General features: G+C 34.6%; 1 pseudogene; it reads right to left on the bottom strand.

The window, feature by feature from the left end:
* Nucleotides 1–11747: 11747 nt before the first annotated feature.
* Nucleotides 11748–12178, bottom strand: LOC112934918 (small ribosomal subunit protein eS19 pseudogene; annotated as a pseudogene).
* Nucleotides 12179–15957: the final 3779 nt, after the last annotated feature.

Here is a 15957-nt window from a genome sequence, read left to right as displayed (position 1 = left end):
AGGAGTGCATGTATCCCATTGAATTAGTGTTTTTGTATTCTTTGGGTATATACTCAGTAGTGTGATTGCTGGATCATACTTCTATTTTTTAATTTTGAGGAACCTCCATATTACTTTCCACAGTGGCTGCATCAGTTTGCATTCCCATAAACAAGTGTTCCTTTTCCTCAGTATACTTGTCAACATGTGCTGTTTCTTGTGTGTGTGTGTGTGTGTGTGTTTTTTTTTTTTTAGACGTTCTGACAGGTGTGAGGTGACATCTCACTATGGTTCTGATTTCCATTTTCCTGATGACTACCTTGATTATATTTAAACAAAAACAAAATACACACACACACACACACACACACACACACAAGAAAGAAAAGTGTAAGGTCAAAGTTCAGGGGATGAAGTTAAATGGAGCAAAAGAAAAGCATTTGGATTTCTATTATAATAAAATAATCTAAATATTAGCTAAGAGATAATATTGGGGGAAAATAACAATGAGCATTGCACACATTAGAATTTTAAATATTGATCATGAGAGATTGTGTTCTGGTCAGAGATTAATAGATCTGAAAATATGTATAATATAATTCTGATATCTGGTTCATTTACAAAGATACAAACCTGGATGGCACATTTACATTTTATCCATCAGCTACTTATAACCCAAATGGAAACTATACTTCTAAATATATTAGTCTGGGTTGATATCCAGAGAAAATATGCTTTTAATTCTAAGAAAGTAAAACAAACTTAAAAATCACTCTGGCAGGAATTTCATGGGAAATTAATCAGAGGTCTTAACTCTTATTTAAAAAAAAAAAGTATTGTTATTTTGCAAGTCTGACAATATGTCATACTTTAAATGAAAAGTGACTTCAGGAAAATCATAGTAATAAATGTTACTGTTAAGTGTTAATGACTCAAGCAATAGGTTTACATTTGACTAACAATCCAATGTTTTTTTTTAAAATAATCTTAAAAAGAATTTAATACCACAATCAAAAAATGCAAAATCTTTGCAATTTACTACATATTTATTGTATCATTCATTCATCTAAGCTATTAATATAGATATAATCTTGGTTTTATTGCTAGCGAACTTATTGCCTATGTAGTACCTGACACCTAGTGAGAATTCACCAAATATCAGTTAAATAAATTAACGTATGACAAAGTATAAAAGAACTATTGTGTCTTTGTATCCAAAGTCCAGTTCTTATTTAACTTTGAACATCTTCTCTTTCCTATTGATCCCCAGAATTCTCTGTAATATTTAGCAGACGTTACGTTACTGCTTTCATAAGCTCTGAAGGAGAAAAATATCTAAAGAACATCTCTTAGTTTACTTTGATTTCACAATCTGTTTCATTAGCCAAAAAGAATTTAATCCAGAGCATTTCTTCTGGTAGGAATAAATCCAAAACGTACACAACATCATGCACTTATAAGAATATAATTGGCAGCATGAAAAAGGAAATTCTTTTTTCAAAAGAATAGAGATATTTTAAAAGGCATGTATGATTTCTTTTTCCAAAAAGTTGTACTTTTAAAAGGGGAGGGAAAGAGAAATTTTAATTATTACGGCTTTTTTTTTTATATCACTTCCTCAATGGTAAAAATATATGCCCAAAATATAATTAGTCAATGCTGAAAATGGTGAGCTATAAAAATTTGGGAAGTTTTATTCTTATATACCAAAGGAAGACATGGGATTTGGCATGCAGTTGCTAATCCTTTAGTTTTTATTCTGGTGGATAACGGAGGCATAGTGCAGGTGAAACAAAAAAGCTAACAATAATACACAACCCTTGATAATAACACACATACCTATTTCAAATACTGTCTAATCAACATTTGAAGTGAAAGAAAACATATCTGGACATCACGAATAGGCATTTTCCAATTATAGCTTTTTTTTTGCTAGTACTTGATTCATTTATAACATTTAAGAATGATGTGTGATCCCAGTTGCATGTAAGTAGCAACACATTAGTTTATACTACAATGTAAGGTAAAGAGTAATAATATATTCTTCAATATCAAAACAATTTTATTCCCCCATTCTACCCAATGCCTGTGTGCATGTTGCGCCATGACAGTGCTCATCCTAGTTATGTAATGCTCCAAATAGCTTGACATTTTTAGGTGTTCTAACTTGATTTTCTAAAAAATTTTTCCAGTAAGCTTTATGACTTAGAATGTATTTACAAGATATACGCAAATCCATGGAATCCTCAAAAGTTCATTTTTGCTGACTTTATCAGCCAACATTCTAATCATACATACACTTTTTTTTTTTCCTGGCTATCACCAACTACCACACAAGTTACCCTATGGTCATGGTAAAGCCTTATTTTGGATAGACATCTTAGGGAAAAAATTCACAGAAAATGAATCATCATGGACTAACCTTTTTTGTCCTGATCTTCAAACAAAAATTGATTCAAAACATCACAGACATTGACAGTTAAAAAAAAAAAAAGTCATACTATTTGAAATATATAAAAGACCTCAGTAAAGAGAAACATGTGAGTGAAAACATTTCTTGTTCAAAGAATTTCATTTCCTAGACATAAAAGGCCCTCTAATTTTCTCCAAATGAATGCCAGTTCTAGTATATTTTATGAGTACCTTCATTGCTGTTAGATCCTGAAATAATAAAATGACCCTAAAATGGGATTCCTCAAAACATTTACTAGACTCTCCATGAAGCTGTATCAGCCCCAAATTGGAAATACTCCAAGATTTTTGCTTAGTAACTCTTGGGGGGAGATTTATTTAAAAGAATTTCATCTGAATAAGTAAATCCATCTCATTTTTAATGATTATTTGAAACAGCATTCTTTCACGTCAGTGTCTTCCCCTCTTGAACCCATGTTAGTCATTCTCTGAAGATGGATCGGGTTCTAGTAACTTCTCTGAGCACCTGGGAATAGTAAGCCTTGGCTCCTTGCCATTGTTACAGATACATTTATCTTCTGTCCACTTAATTAATGAGTCTTTATGCAGAGATCCCAATGTGATATAAGGTGTTAAATGACTGTGGACCACCCTGTGTGAAATAATGTCTACAATAATCACCATGAGGCACAGCATGCAAGTAATACAGAAAAAAAAAAAAATGTTCCATCAAAGAAGCTGTCATCTTAAATTAATATAATGTAAAATGGCAGAGCACAGATGTTTTGGTGTACTTTTTTTATAATTAAACCTATGAACATAACACTGGGTCCTGGTGTTCATGTTGTGGCAGTGACATCAACTCAATAGGGAGAGAGTACTTGGATAGCATGTTCAGAATTAAAAGCACTATCACTCTCCTTTTTGTAACCATGAAGAACTGTTCAAGGCTTGATTATGGAGTCCTTGACTCCTGCTGCCAGAGACAGGGAGCTTCACTTATATCACAGAGCAGGCTGGGGCTTTTTGTTTTATTTCCTACCCTACTCCCACTCCCATCTTTGCTCCAAAACCATAGATAAGAGAATGAAAAGAGAACTTGTTTCAACTAGAAGGCAAGAGAAAAACGATGCTTAGAATGGGATTATTTACCAATAGGTTAGTTATGCCTAGATTGCACTTAGAACTAAATACTAAAAACTGCTCAACAGCATCACATGCCATTTTCTATCTATTGGATCTTCTGTAAGGTTCAGCCATATAAGCTTGACTTGAGACCATCATTAATATCTCCCAGTCTGACCTCCAGGGTAGAAGACTACTACCTGTTGTCCTGTATAGATAATCATATGTTCAATCTTAGAGTTCTTGGGTTCTCCTTCCTTGTCACTGAATGCTACTTTAACTCCAATTCCCCAACATTGCTTTGATGTTAACCACTTTGTTTTAAACTTACTGACCATCACACTTTTTCAGGATACAACCAACAAAAGGTGAGAGGTAGCTCCCTGCAGCCATGAATAGGCACCACTCAGACCTCCTGTTGGGAGCATAATCCCTTGTTGTAGGAGCACAGGTACTATGGTCTGAATCAACCACCAAGTTTACAGAGAGACCACACTTCCTCTAGGCTGATCTCAGGCAACATCGGAGCCTGACAAGGATGCTGGGGCAGGTTCATTTGTATGAGTTATAAAATACAATTCCATGAAGGCAGAGGGCAGCAGATAGTGTGTGAGCTTTGCAAACAATGTCTACAGGACATCATAAAAGGTCAAAATTAAATATTGTGTTTCTCTTAGAGTCTGTTAGGCAACTCAGGAATTAGTAGTTACTCTTCTTTGAGTAAGGTGAGAAATCAATTTTTCAAGAGAGGCCTCCCTAATTCCAGTTTAGAGTTATTTACATTTGTATATTCATCACTTAAATACCTTTCTAAGATAAGATCAGTACCCAATAAATGTTTTTAACAAATGAAAAATGAATTAATTGATATTAAAATTTTAATCATCCACTTTCAGTGAAAAACAGCATTATGTATATCAAATCAAATTTTATGTGGAAAATCAGGTGATCAGTGTTTCACTTTTAAAATAAATGTATATTCTGGGAAACAAACAAAGTGTTGTGGAAGGGGAGGTGGGTGGAGGGATGGGGCAACTGAGTGATGGGCACTGAGGGGGCACTTGATGGGATGAGCACTGGGTGTTATATGTTGGCAAATTGAATTTAAATTAAAAAATAATAAAAAATAAAGTGAATGGTATTTTATTTAAGTAAAAATAAATAAATAAAAAATAAAAATAAAAAATAAAATAAATCTATATTGAAAAAATAGATAAAAATAAATTTACAGAAGAAATTATAATATTAAATAAGTACAGAAAAAGATCCTCGGGTTTGTTTGTTTTTTAAGATTTATTTATTTATTTTGAAGGAGAGAGCAAGAGTTGGGAGGGGCAGGGGATGGATAGAGGGAGAAGGAGGGAGAATCTGAAGCAGATTTCACACTGAGCAGTGAGCCTGACCTGGGGCTTGATCTCACGACCGTGAGATTATGACCTGAGACGAAATCAAGAATTGGATGTTTAATTGACTGAGCAACCCACGCACCACAAAAAGATTCTCAATTGTAATGATAATATGAGACATATTCATAAATTTATAAAAGATATATTTGAGATATCTCTTACCTGTCTGATTAGCAAAAGTGAAAAATGATCCATGCACATGGTTGGGAAGCTATGTAGAAGTAGGCCATTTTATACATTTTTGAAGTCATACAATCTTTTTAGGGGAGTAGTTTGACAATACCAAAATTTCAATTATGCTTTCCTTTAAATGTACAGCAACTCAAAATAAAAATATACATGACTTAACTTGTCATTACTACCAATGAAATACTTTCTATATCAGCCATAAAACTAAACCCAGTACAATCTGTCAAAAAATTAGGAAGATGCTCATGTACTGATAAAGGAAATATCAAGGTTTTACATCAATATATAAATATCTTCTTAATTTAAAAAATGGTTATTTGTGTATGTGTACATGTGCATGCATGTGTATATGTTTAGTTTGGGTTTCGCAAAAGATTTTGGGAACCATTACTTACAGCAGGATCTCATTTGGTTTTAAAATGATAATATGTATATTTGTTTGATAATTTAAAAAGTCAGGAAAGATATGAATCACATTATTAACAGTTATTTACTTCAGGTAGAAAAGATTATTGGAGATTTTTACCTTGTCTATTATAAGATTCTGTATCATTGGAATGTTTTGGTAATAAGCATGAGTCACTTTCATAATAAGGAAAGTAAAGCAATTATTTCTAATTTCATTAAAATGGTATATATATTTTATAATTATAATTTTCTATACATTTATACTTTCATAATTATACTTTCATAATTATAATTTTATAATTATGATTGTACTTATTATATCATTATGTTTATGTTCATAGCTTTCATTCCATTCTGTGAGCTAATTCTCTTATGTCTATTTTAATAACTTTTGGCTCTGTCATTGAGTAGAAAATGCATTAGAATAACTTAAGCTCATAAAAAAATGGTGACTCACACAATCTAATTATGTCACGCTTGGCTAATATATATCCATATATTTGTAACATAATATGTGTGTATGTGTGAAAATACGTGAATCCCATGCATATGATTTGATATATAACAGACAGGTGGCTTCCCATGGACACAAAAATATTCTAAAAATTGCTGCTGCATGCTTTTATGTTCTTTTTAAGCACTGCCTTGTCATGGCAAAATAAAAATTTACTACCACTCTGTCTAGAGTTCACCTAGCCTCTGAGCACAGAGTCAAGGGATCTATTGAAATCGTCATTCCTTTGGGTCAATTTCAGTCTTTGCTTTCCTTTTAATGACTAAGACAATTTCATTGCCAGCACCGCTTCTAATTTACACAGAAGACCTCAAGAGCCAATCATCCCATCTGAAGGCAGAGATAAATGATCTATTGTGTTTTCTTGAAAAGTTCTAAGGCAGAAACTGACAGGCTGGCAGAGTTGTCGAGCCATTAGGTCATCTCCCAGAGAAAGTACTATATTCTTTTGCTTGTCTCCCTTTACCCTCCACAAAAAATGATGATTCATACATAATTGAAGGAATCTCATCTCGACGCTATGGCTAGAATTTTGAAAATCTCAAACAGCTTGTATATTTTCAGTAGACTACTAATTCTTTCTTTTTAAAAAAATTCCAGGGTGTGAGGGGGGAATGAGAATTTTGGCTTCTCCATTCACGAGTGTTCTCGAAAAGAACAACTCTCTATTTCTCGTACCAGATGGAGGAGTAGCAGTGCTCTGAAGTTATTGGCAAAGAGGAAAGAAGAATATTGTAAATGATTCCAAAATAGGGAGATGCATGGAGGGAATCCCCGGAGAATTAGCCAGGCCCATGTTATAGAAGAAAGTGGAAATAGGATTATTTATAAATTGTTTTATAAATTGTTTTATAAATTGTTTTTATTCCATTGATAAAAAGAAAGGCAGATAGTCAAGGACAAAAAGAAATGTGTAAAAGTCCGGTAAATCTTATGAGGAATTATACACACTGAACTGTGTCCTTTTAGCAGTTATGGAACACAGGCAAAAAGAACTTATATCTGAAAATCCCTGTGCTGAAACCGAATTCACTACTGCCATACTCCTTACTAATGCAAAAAATATAGTGGATTTCTCTTCACCAAGAATACAATGGTTTATTGACAGCATCACAAGGAACGTGGCTTGCTATGTGCTCTGGGATGAAGACGTGTTTGCCTCACTTGATCTTCAAACTGACCTCTTTTCAAAAAATGATAATTTTTTAAATCACTGGCCGGTAAAGTATTTCCAAATAATTGTCTATACTGTATCATGACAGATAATAATAAACATTGCCACCAGTAAGTTAATGTAGCTAAAAGTAACCTGAGAAAATAATAAGCATTAGGACGGACAAGAGGAAATTGCTAATATCAAAATCCTCATTTTGGAATGAGCTATCTCGAGTTCAAAAAAGCTAAGGAATGTGCCCGAGTTTATATAGCTAATAAACAATAGATCTGGAGCTTAAATCTCTATCTGTTTGGTTCTAATGCCCATGTGTTTTATAACTGTGTTGTTTTGTCTTTCCCATGGAACCATTTTTTTGTTGTTTTTTTTTTTCTTTCTGGAATTTTGCAAAAGTTCTTTCTACGCTGTAGGAGAGAAATTCCATTACCATTTAAGTCCTGTCATATTTTTGGATATTTAAAAATTAGTTTCTCTAATGGACTTTAAAATATGGACTTTTTTTATCTTCCACTTTGCACTAAAATGGATTTAAATCAACTTAAAATATAAAAACAACTAAAATTAAAATGACAAGTTCTGTCCTAAGTGAATTTTACTCTTTTATTTCTTTATAGAGTTTATCCTACGTAATAAGTTAGAATTTGTTTGCAGACTACTGCATCCAGTGGCTGCTGGACTCATGATGTATTCAATGAAGAATTTGTTAGGTAATCACCTGAAAACTCTGATCATAATTAAATGTTGCGGGAATAAGGAGATAGGTTCCCAGTCTATATAAGAAATGTTGAATTTTCTATCCCTAATTTACTCACATCCTTCATTTATTTTATGGAATCCTACTCTTACTCCCTTATACTAATTTCTTTGAGCTATCTTTTACACTTTATATTTCTCTGCTAATTTTTCTAATTTCTCTAATCATTATAAGCAAATTTTTTTTCTAATTCATGAGCACAGCTATAAGAGATGATTTAAAATCTCTCCCTGTAAATTAAAAAATCTTAAATTTTGACCTTAATTTCCATTGAAATTCAAATTTTGTATTGACCCCTAGGCATTGTGAATATTATGCTGTGAAACTTCTAGATTCTATTAGATTCCCCTGAAGAGGGTTGATTTTTGTAGTTTTTTTTAGCAATCAATTAATATGGTTGGAATCAAATTGCAAGCTCTATCTTGGATGGCAGCCAAATGTTAGTTCAGTGCTTTCATGCTTGTCCCAGGTTGCTTGAAGTCTACCCCAAATGCATGGTTCAAGAGCCAGGCAGAAATGTGTGCATATTTCTATGCAGAATTTAAGGCCCCTTTTTGTTACTACATTTTTTTCTGGGATTTTTCCCCCCTCATTTTCCAATAGTTGTGATTGCTTGAAACCGGAAAGATTGTGGAATTTTTTTTTTTTTAATCAGAGAGTTAGCCACCCTATAGGGCATAACCTGGAAACCCTCAGATGAAAAACTGCAAGATTAAGAAATTCTCCTTATGCCTTCTCTTTATCCGTGTTGATTTCCCTCCTGAATCTCCTTGCTTTTTGCTACCATTCAGTGCCTTTGATATTTTTCTTTGGGTTTGGTTTTTTTGCTTATCTAGGGACAAATTTCTAAATTTTAACCTTACTTTATTTGTATCAGTCCTATGGAATATTAACATAATTCTTGGATTACACGTAACAGAAGTACAACTCAGTCTATCTTAAATAAAACAGAAGTAAATGTCTCCCAGTACTGAAATATTTGGGATTAACTTCCAGAATAGCTGGATTAAAATTCTCACACAGTATCACTAGGAATTTGTGGGTTTTTTACATCTGTTATATCTTGGCTCTGATTCTTCGTCATAGGCTTCTTCTGAAGGGCTCCCTCCCCACATAGTTTGCAAAGCTCCTGACTTACACAATATTAAATTAAGGACCTCAGCAGAAAGACAAGGCCTGATACATACTGATTCTAGGTTAAGTCTCGGAACCAGCTTCTGTGTCTTGGGCCAGTTGACCTATTCCTAAACTAATCCTGGTGACTGTGGATGATCAAAGGTAGGTCATGTGTTTACCCCTGGACCTGGCTTTCAGTTCAATCCCTTCTAAGCCACAAAGCCTGAGACTAGAGGACAGTGGCTCCCTAAAGGAAAAAATCAGATAGATAGTACTAAACAGAAGAGAAAATGGTAGTTGGTAAAACAACAAAATCTCTCTACTGGCACAGACAGGAAAAGAAAAACACATCAAACTGAGAAAAGGGAAATAACCAGTAACAGGTGGTAACAAAAGTAGGATCTTGTTCATTGCCAGCTTTTTCCTTAGACCTCTTTGGAGCCAAGTCTGAAGCCTCTTCTTGAGCACATTTCCACTCTTTGACTCTTTTCATTGGAATTCTGATCTCCCTTCCCTTTGCCAGTAGAAACAGGAATTTAGTTCAGTTTCATTTTACCAGTATAATCGAACTATTTTTTTCCCTGTGCTGCAGCACACAGCTAGGGACATACACCCAACAAAACCCTTTCCTTTTCTAAAGATTCTGAAGAGCCACAATACCTTTGTTGTCAACGGTGACTATGAGATATTAGGAAAACACACCGAAGTCTCTATGCAAAAAAAAAAAAAAAAAAAAAAAAAAAATCAGCAATACAAACATTTTGTAAACAGGGATAGTATAAAAAAGGACTAGTTCCAGGTGCCTGGTCGCTCAGTTGGTTGAGTGTCCAACCCTTGGTTTCCCGTGAGGTCATGATTTCAGGATAGGGTCCACCCCTCCGTGGGGATTCGGCTTAAGAGTCTCTCCCTCTGCCCGTCTGCCCACTTACTGTCTCTCCAAAATCAATCAATCAATCAATCAATCAATCAATCAATCAATCTTTTAACAAAAGAATTAGTTATTTTGGTTTACAAGATGATTTTTGCTCTTCATGTGATTCATACAGATATGTAAAGAAAATGAATAATTTTACTAGCTTGGGGTAAAAATAAACTCACTTTTATTTTAATGTGCACATTTTAATGGCTCTCAGTCCCCAACTAGTCACCAGGGAGTCTATTGTTTCATTCAGGTTGATCTTTCCTCGGTATCATGCATTTAGAAGGTATCTTTGCAATATTCGTGAACTCCATCCAGTGAATTCAATTCTAATACTATTATTGCTTCTTCTCTCTCTATTAATCATTTCTACAAGGAGAGATCCTTTAATATTTTTATTGTTTTTTGAAAGTGTTTTTTTTTCTTCTTTCATTTGGAGAGAGCTACTTCATATCCCTAGGGTGAACTCCAGAAGACTGTTCAAACCCTCTGCCTTCTCATCTCCTTTTTACTTTTGTCATCGTCTGTTACATAGGGGAACCCATTGTAGCAAGCTGAGAGGCTGGTTCTTATTTGTCTACTACTGTAAGAGGCCGTCTGTTAAACAGAACATTCCCTCTAGATTTTTCTATTACAAAAACGAGGTATTTTTTTTCCACTGTCAGATGCTTCCTCTGTAAATAGAGGCAAAACCACAAAGCAAGAATTGGGAAATGGAATCTATTGTCTCATTCATATGCCTTATGATAGACATACTTTTTGTTCTTCCTATAAACTCCATCACGCCGTAAGAACAATTGGTGCCATAATCCACTGTATCAATTTGCCTTTACCATTTCCTCACAACATTGAGCAAAAAAAGGCTTATATTGTGATTGGACCAGACATATGAGGCCAGAGTATAAACTCATTTGCAATAGGTGGGCTACTTTAACCATTCAGGATAAGAAAGAAACTATAGCAGATGCTTGCTTTTCTACTTACCCATGTATCATCATATGAGAATTAGTAGGATATGCCAAATGGCATATATCGCATATATGTATATATGTGTGTGAGTTTCCACTCATTTGTACATGCATATAGATCGATAAATGTTATGTAATATATATATTTTATATATGTTTATTTTATGTATTTTATATATGTTTATATATATATTACTCTGTACTTAGTAACAACATTTACAAAGTCTTATAGCAGTGATTTATTCATCCACCCTGGGAGTAGTGTTAATTGCTCTATTATGCTAATGGTTTATATATAACCCAGCCATCAAATGAGCTTCATTTAAAGTTGGCAATGCTGGTTTACACCTGCAAAAAGGTGAGTATTTTTATCCTAGCTTGGGAGTACAGGAGACTGCTTCTCATCACTTGGCATATGTCTAAAGAATAATATTTTTGTTTGCCTTGATTATTATGCAAAGCCACAAGGCAGACTTTGTATTAAAAGAAATTTGCTAAAGAACTTTAGGGAAAAATCATGGTTCTTCCAAAGTAACCACATGTTGGACAGGTGTTTATTTAAAACATTTGTTTGAATGCATATGAAACAGAGTGAATAGGATTACAGATTTATCCTGCTTGTGAATTCATCACTGCATTATTTAGATAGTATTTGCCAACCTGAAAAATACAATAATTTTTACCTTTATCAAGCTGTTTTATTTTGTTTTATTTTATTATCTATCCATCCATCATTTATCTATTTTATGAATAAGGCAATTTATTAACCCATCATCATTTGTTCTAATGCTTCTTATTGGCATTTGCCACCTGTCCAGTTATTCTTTCCAGATCTTTGTCCCTGAGATGTCATTTTGCCTCTCTCATCTTGGTCTTTTTATGCCATTTTCAGCCACTCTGGGGCTTGGAGGACAGTGTGGACCGTGCTCTTGGAGTCTCTGCTGAAATGGCTAGGCCTCACCCCACTTCTCTGACATCCTCCATAGATCTTGGTCATGGAGCCCACCCCAGTACCACGTCAGAAGTACAGGGCCGTGCTATGGAAGCAGCTCCTGTGTGGAACTAGTTCTCATTGTGGGATCAAGCTCTTTATGCTTGGCCAGCTTGACAGTGTCCACTCATTTAGGGACTTCCAGCTTCCCAGGCTTTTGGAGGAAGGCTGTCAGAGCTCTGATGAACTGCAGGTTTACATCTTTTACAGTAACTCCAGGCATCATGTGGCCTCTGTGCTGCCAGCCAAGGGAAAGGCCAAGCTGTTTTATTAATGGAAACTATATTTTTTTTCTTTGTGTAACATGCATAGACAGCATTTGGCTATTTATAAATAATCCCATTCTCATGCTTAGTTTATTTGAATACCATAGATTGAATGATTTGGAGATATGTGGGGTAATCTAATTCTAGCACCCAAAGTGTAACAGATAAAGTATTATCTAGTAACAATCTCTGCTGTTCTAAGATGAAGCAGTATTAATGTGGAAGGCTTTCAACCAATCAATGATTTTCAATGTGATTTTTTTTTTTTTTTAAATTTCTCAGGACGTCTGGGTGGCTCAGTGGTTGAGTCTTTGCCTTTGGCTCTGGTTGTCATCCCAGGACCCCAGGATCGAGTCCCGCGTCGGGCTTCCTTCAAGGAGCCTGCTTCTCCCTCTGCCTGTGTCTCTGCCTCTCTCTCTGTGTCTCTCGTGAATAAATAAATTAAATACTTTTAAAAAAAGTTTTATTTCTCACCACAACACCAAGGTCATCTTACAGCTCTCCATCAAAATATAAACTCCATGAGGGCAGGGGCCTTGCCCATCATAACCATGTCTATATAAAAAGTCTTTAGGATGCTACTGGTTCAATCCATATCTGTTTAATGAGTGAGTGAGTGAGTGAGTGAGTGAGTGAGTGAGTGAAAAAGAAAATCTAAATATTTATCTAGAATTTCAAAGAGTATTTGTATGCATGAATATGTGTATGCACATGTGTGTTGAAAGAGAGACAAAAAGGAACTGAGTATTCACTGAGATCCATTTTTTTTTAACATTTAAAGCTATTCTTTACTCAAAGGTTCTCTGAAATCTTTTTTTTTCCTGAGAATTATTGAGTTGATAATTTGAAATGATAAATTCTGATAGAGTTTCTTTGTTGAATAGTTGCATCTTCCCAGAGTTTGCATCAACACAGTGTTTATTGAACATCTGCTGTGTGCCCACAGGGACTCTGAGAGGGACTAAGGATATAAGGTGGAAAGGCTTGTATGTTTATCTCATTATTTTCGTGGTATGATAAATAAATGTTGTCTTAAAACTAACAGCTGCAGCAAGTAGTAATATTTTTAGGCATTTCCTAAGGAGTTAAAAAAAAAAAGCCACTAGAGTGAAAGCACTGCTATTAGATTTAGTTAGTTCTTTTCCATTACAATAGTATAGTTTTCTTTTTCAGGTCTCTAACAATTAACAAGATAATAGGTGAGACAGAATGTTGACGTCTTGATCTCATCCCCACTCTTTGTCTTATTAATACTTTTGTCAGTCATTCAGTATGACTGTTGAGGTAAATCTAGACACAGAAGAAAAAAAATGCCTCCTTTCTCTGTATAATCCCAATCAATGCAATGAATAAAAATGGGCCTACTTAGGGAAAAAAGCCAAGACATACTTACCTCTTATTGTGAAGATGACTGCAAGATAGCAGAAGTTGCTAAAAGCCAACATAGATTTGTTTCTTCAATCAAGTTGCCTAGATAAGTAATGACTCAAACTCAGAAGAGCTTCTGTGCCACGCTGGTCTGAATGGAGAAATAGATGCGCAGATCATGAATTAATGCCTGGAAACAGACCATGAACTTTTGCCAGCAACAGCTAATTTGCAACAATGGGGGTTTGGTGAAAATGACAGTTTCAGTCGGCATGGGGAGGCAGGCAGAGCCATTTGAGAGGATGGAGAGCATTGTGTCTGCCAATTGATGTTGCCAGGGGATTGTCAACCCACTGAGTACCAGGACTCATCAGCATATTTAATGTTATGAGCATAGACATTGTCTTTAAAAACATGAGCCATGAGAGGGCAATGTGGGCTGCAGACTGCAGAGGATGGAATTTCAGGCAGGTGGATGGCACAGATACTTATTAAAGTTATGGCAAGTGGGAAATAGAAATACAAAGGAGCCAGACACAAGGAGAAAGAGGTGAAAGGCCCGAAGTAAAAACTAGAAGTAACAAATGTTCCATGCAAAAAAAAAAAAAAAGGGGAAAGGACAAATAATATTAGAAAATACAGAAGAGGGCAGAGGGCGTGAAAGTTATTCTGTTGCCATCACTACAAATAGTGCTGTTAAAACTTTGTTGTAAAATTCTTTTAGCATTTTTAAATTCTAAAATCAAGATTAAAATCAAGAATTTTAAATAACTTTAAAAAGAGGCATTAAGAGTTAGGTTGGACAGATGTATTATAATGAAGATAATATTAACTTTCTTTCACCCACATGTCTTGCATTATGAGCTAATCTGTAAATTAGAATAATCTCAGCCTACTGGAACTACCAAAAATGTTATGGAGACTCTATTAATTTATTATCTCACCTACATAACAGCAAACAGATATTTTGAGAATAGTTGCCCATGTGTGTATATTGATAGGAATTAATGAGCGTATGAACTAGTCATAATTACATTACATTAAATTCCTGTGCTTCAAAATACTTGTGAGCAGGTGTTCTATGTCACAAGAAAGTCTTTAAGTTGTTCAGTAAATAATCTTACAAACTTTTACATGTCATACATTCTTTCAGTATTGAAAATACAAGAAATAAATGTAATCAGGTATAGTGGAAAACAATCTTAAAGTAATAACTGATAAGTTTTCATACTTTGGGTTCCTGGAATTCCTTTACTTAGGTTGATCTTATCTCTCAGCCTAAGCATTGGAAGTCATGACTTTTCCAAGAAAATCTACTTGTGGAACCTAATGACTCCCACCTGCTCTACAAACCTTTCATTCTCAAACCCAAAATAGGTAAAGATACTCTAAGGAGAGATGAAGAGAGGTTAGAAAAAAAAAAAAAAAAAGTAAAAGAAATAGCCCCTGGGGGCTTTGTAGAAGTAGAACAAGTTTCAGTAGTGTAGTAGGATACCTGACTGGGATGATGAAAGCAGATGGGAATAGATGATCTTTCTACATTCTTTGCATCCCAGAATATCATGGGGGAAAAAAACCCACAGATTTTGCAATATCTCCAACAAATTTTCAGGCATTAATTAAGAAGAAGAAGATTTAAAAAAAAATAAGAGGAAGAAGCTATTGGGAGGTTTGAGGATATGATGAGGGTGAACTAAAACAGCAGCAAATACAAATACCAAATTGAACAAGTGTCCTTTACATCTTCAAACTATAGACTCCGCGGACTCCAGCAAGACAGAGCATGGCCTCAGACCTAACTCACCCTGCACCGAACCGAAACGAATTGCATAATGATAGAGTTAGGTTTTTTTTTGTTGTTGTTGTTGTTTTTTTTTTTTTTTTTTTTGTCATCAAGTAGAATAGGGCTTGAAAAATTTTAAGAATCCAGTTGCAAAGTAGAAAAAAATAACTTCAATTGCACCCTTGGCATTCAAACTCAACAAACCTGTATACTTACTTCTAGGATAGTTAAGAGCTGATACTTACAGTCTCAATTAACCTCACAAAAACCATATTGTAGGGATTAGTGGTCCCTGCTTTTCAGTCATTCATAATTAAAAATGTATTAGGGCATCAGGTGCCTAAATCTGCACGAGGTTCTAGATACTCCCTCTAATAATGGGCTCTTAAAAATAAATAATAATAATAATAATAGTAATAGGCTCTTGTGTCTTACCTCGTAACACTAATCATTTTAATGGCAACAGAGTTCTAGATGGTGGAACCTGACAACTACTTACATTTCAGCAGCCTTGGATGCCTCACACTCATGCAGGTACAATCTTGGAAATGTGGAGAAGTTACCTTATTTTATGGAGTGACTTTT

The sequence above is a fragment of the Vulpes vulpes genome, chromosome 4 (genome assembly GCF_048418805.1).
Source record: "Vulpes vulpes isolate BD-2025 chromosome 4, VulVul3, whole genome shotgun sequence".
NCBI classification, from domain to species: domain Eukaryota; kingdom Metazoa; phylum Chordata; class Mammalia; order Carnivora; family Canidae; genus Vulpes; species Vulpes vulpes.
Note: the sequence above shows the minus strand (reverse complement) of the source record. Positions and strands in the feature narration are given on the sequence as shown.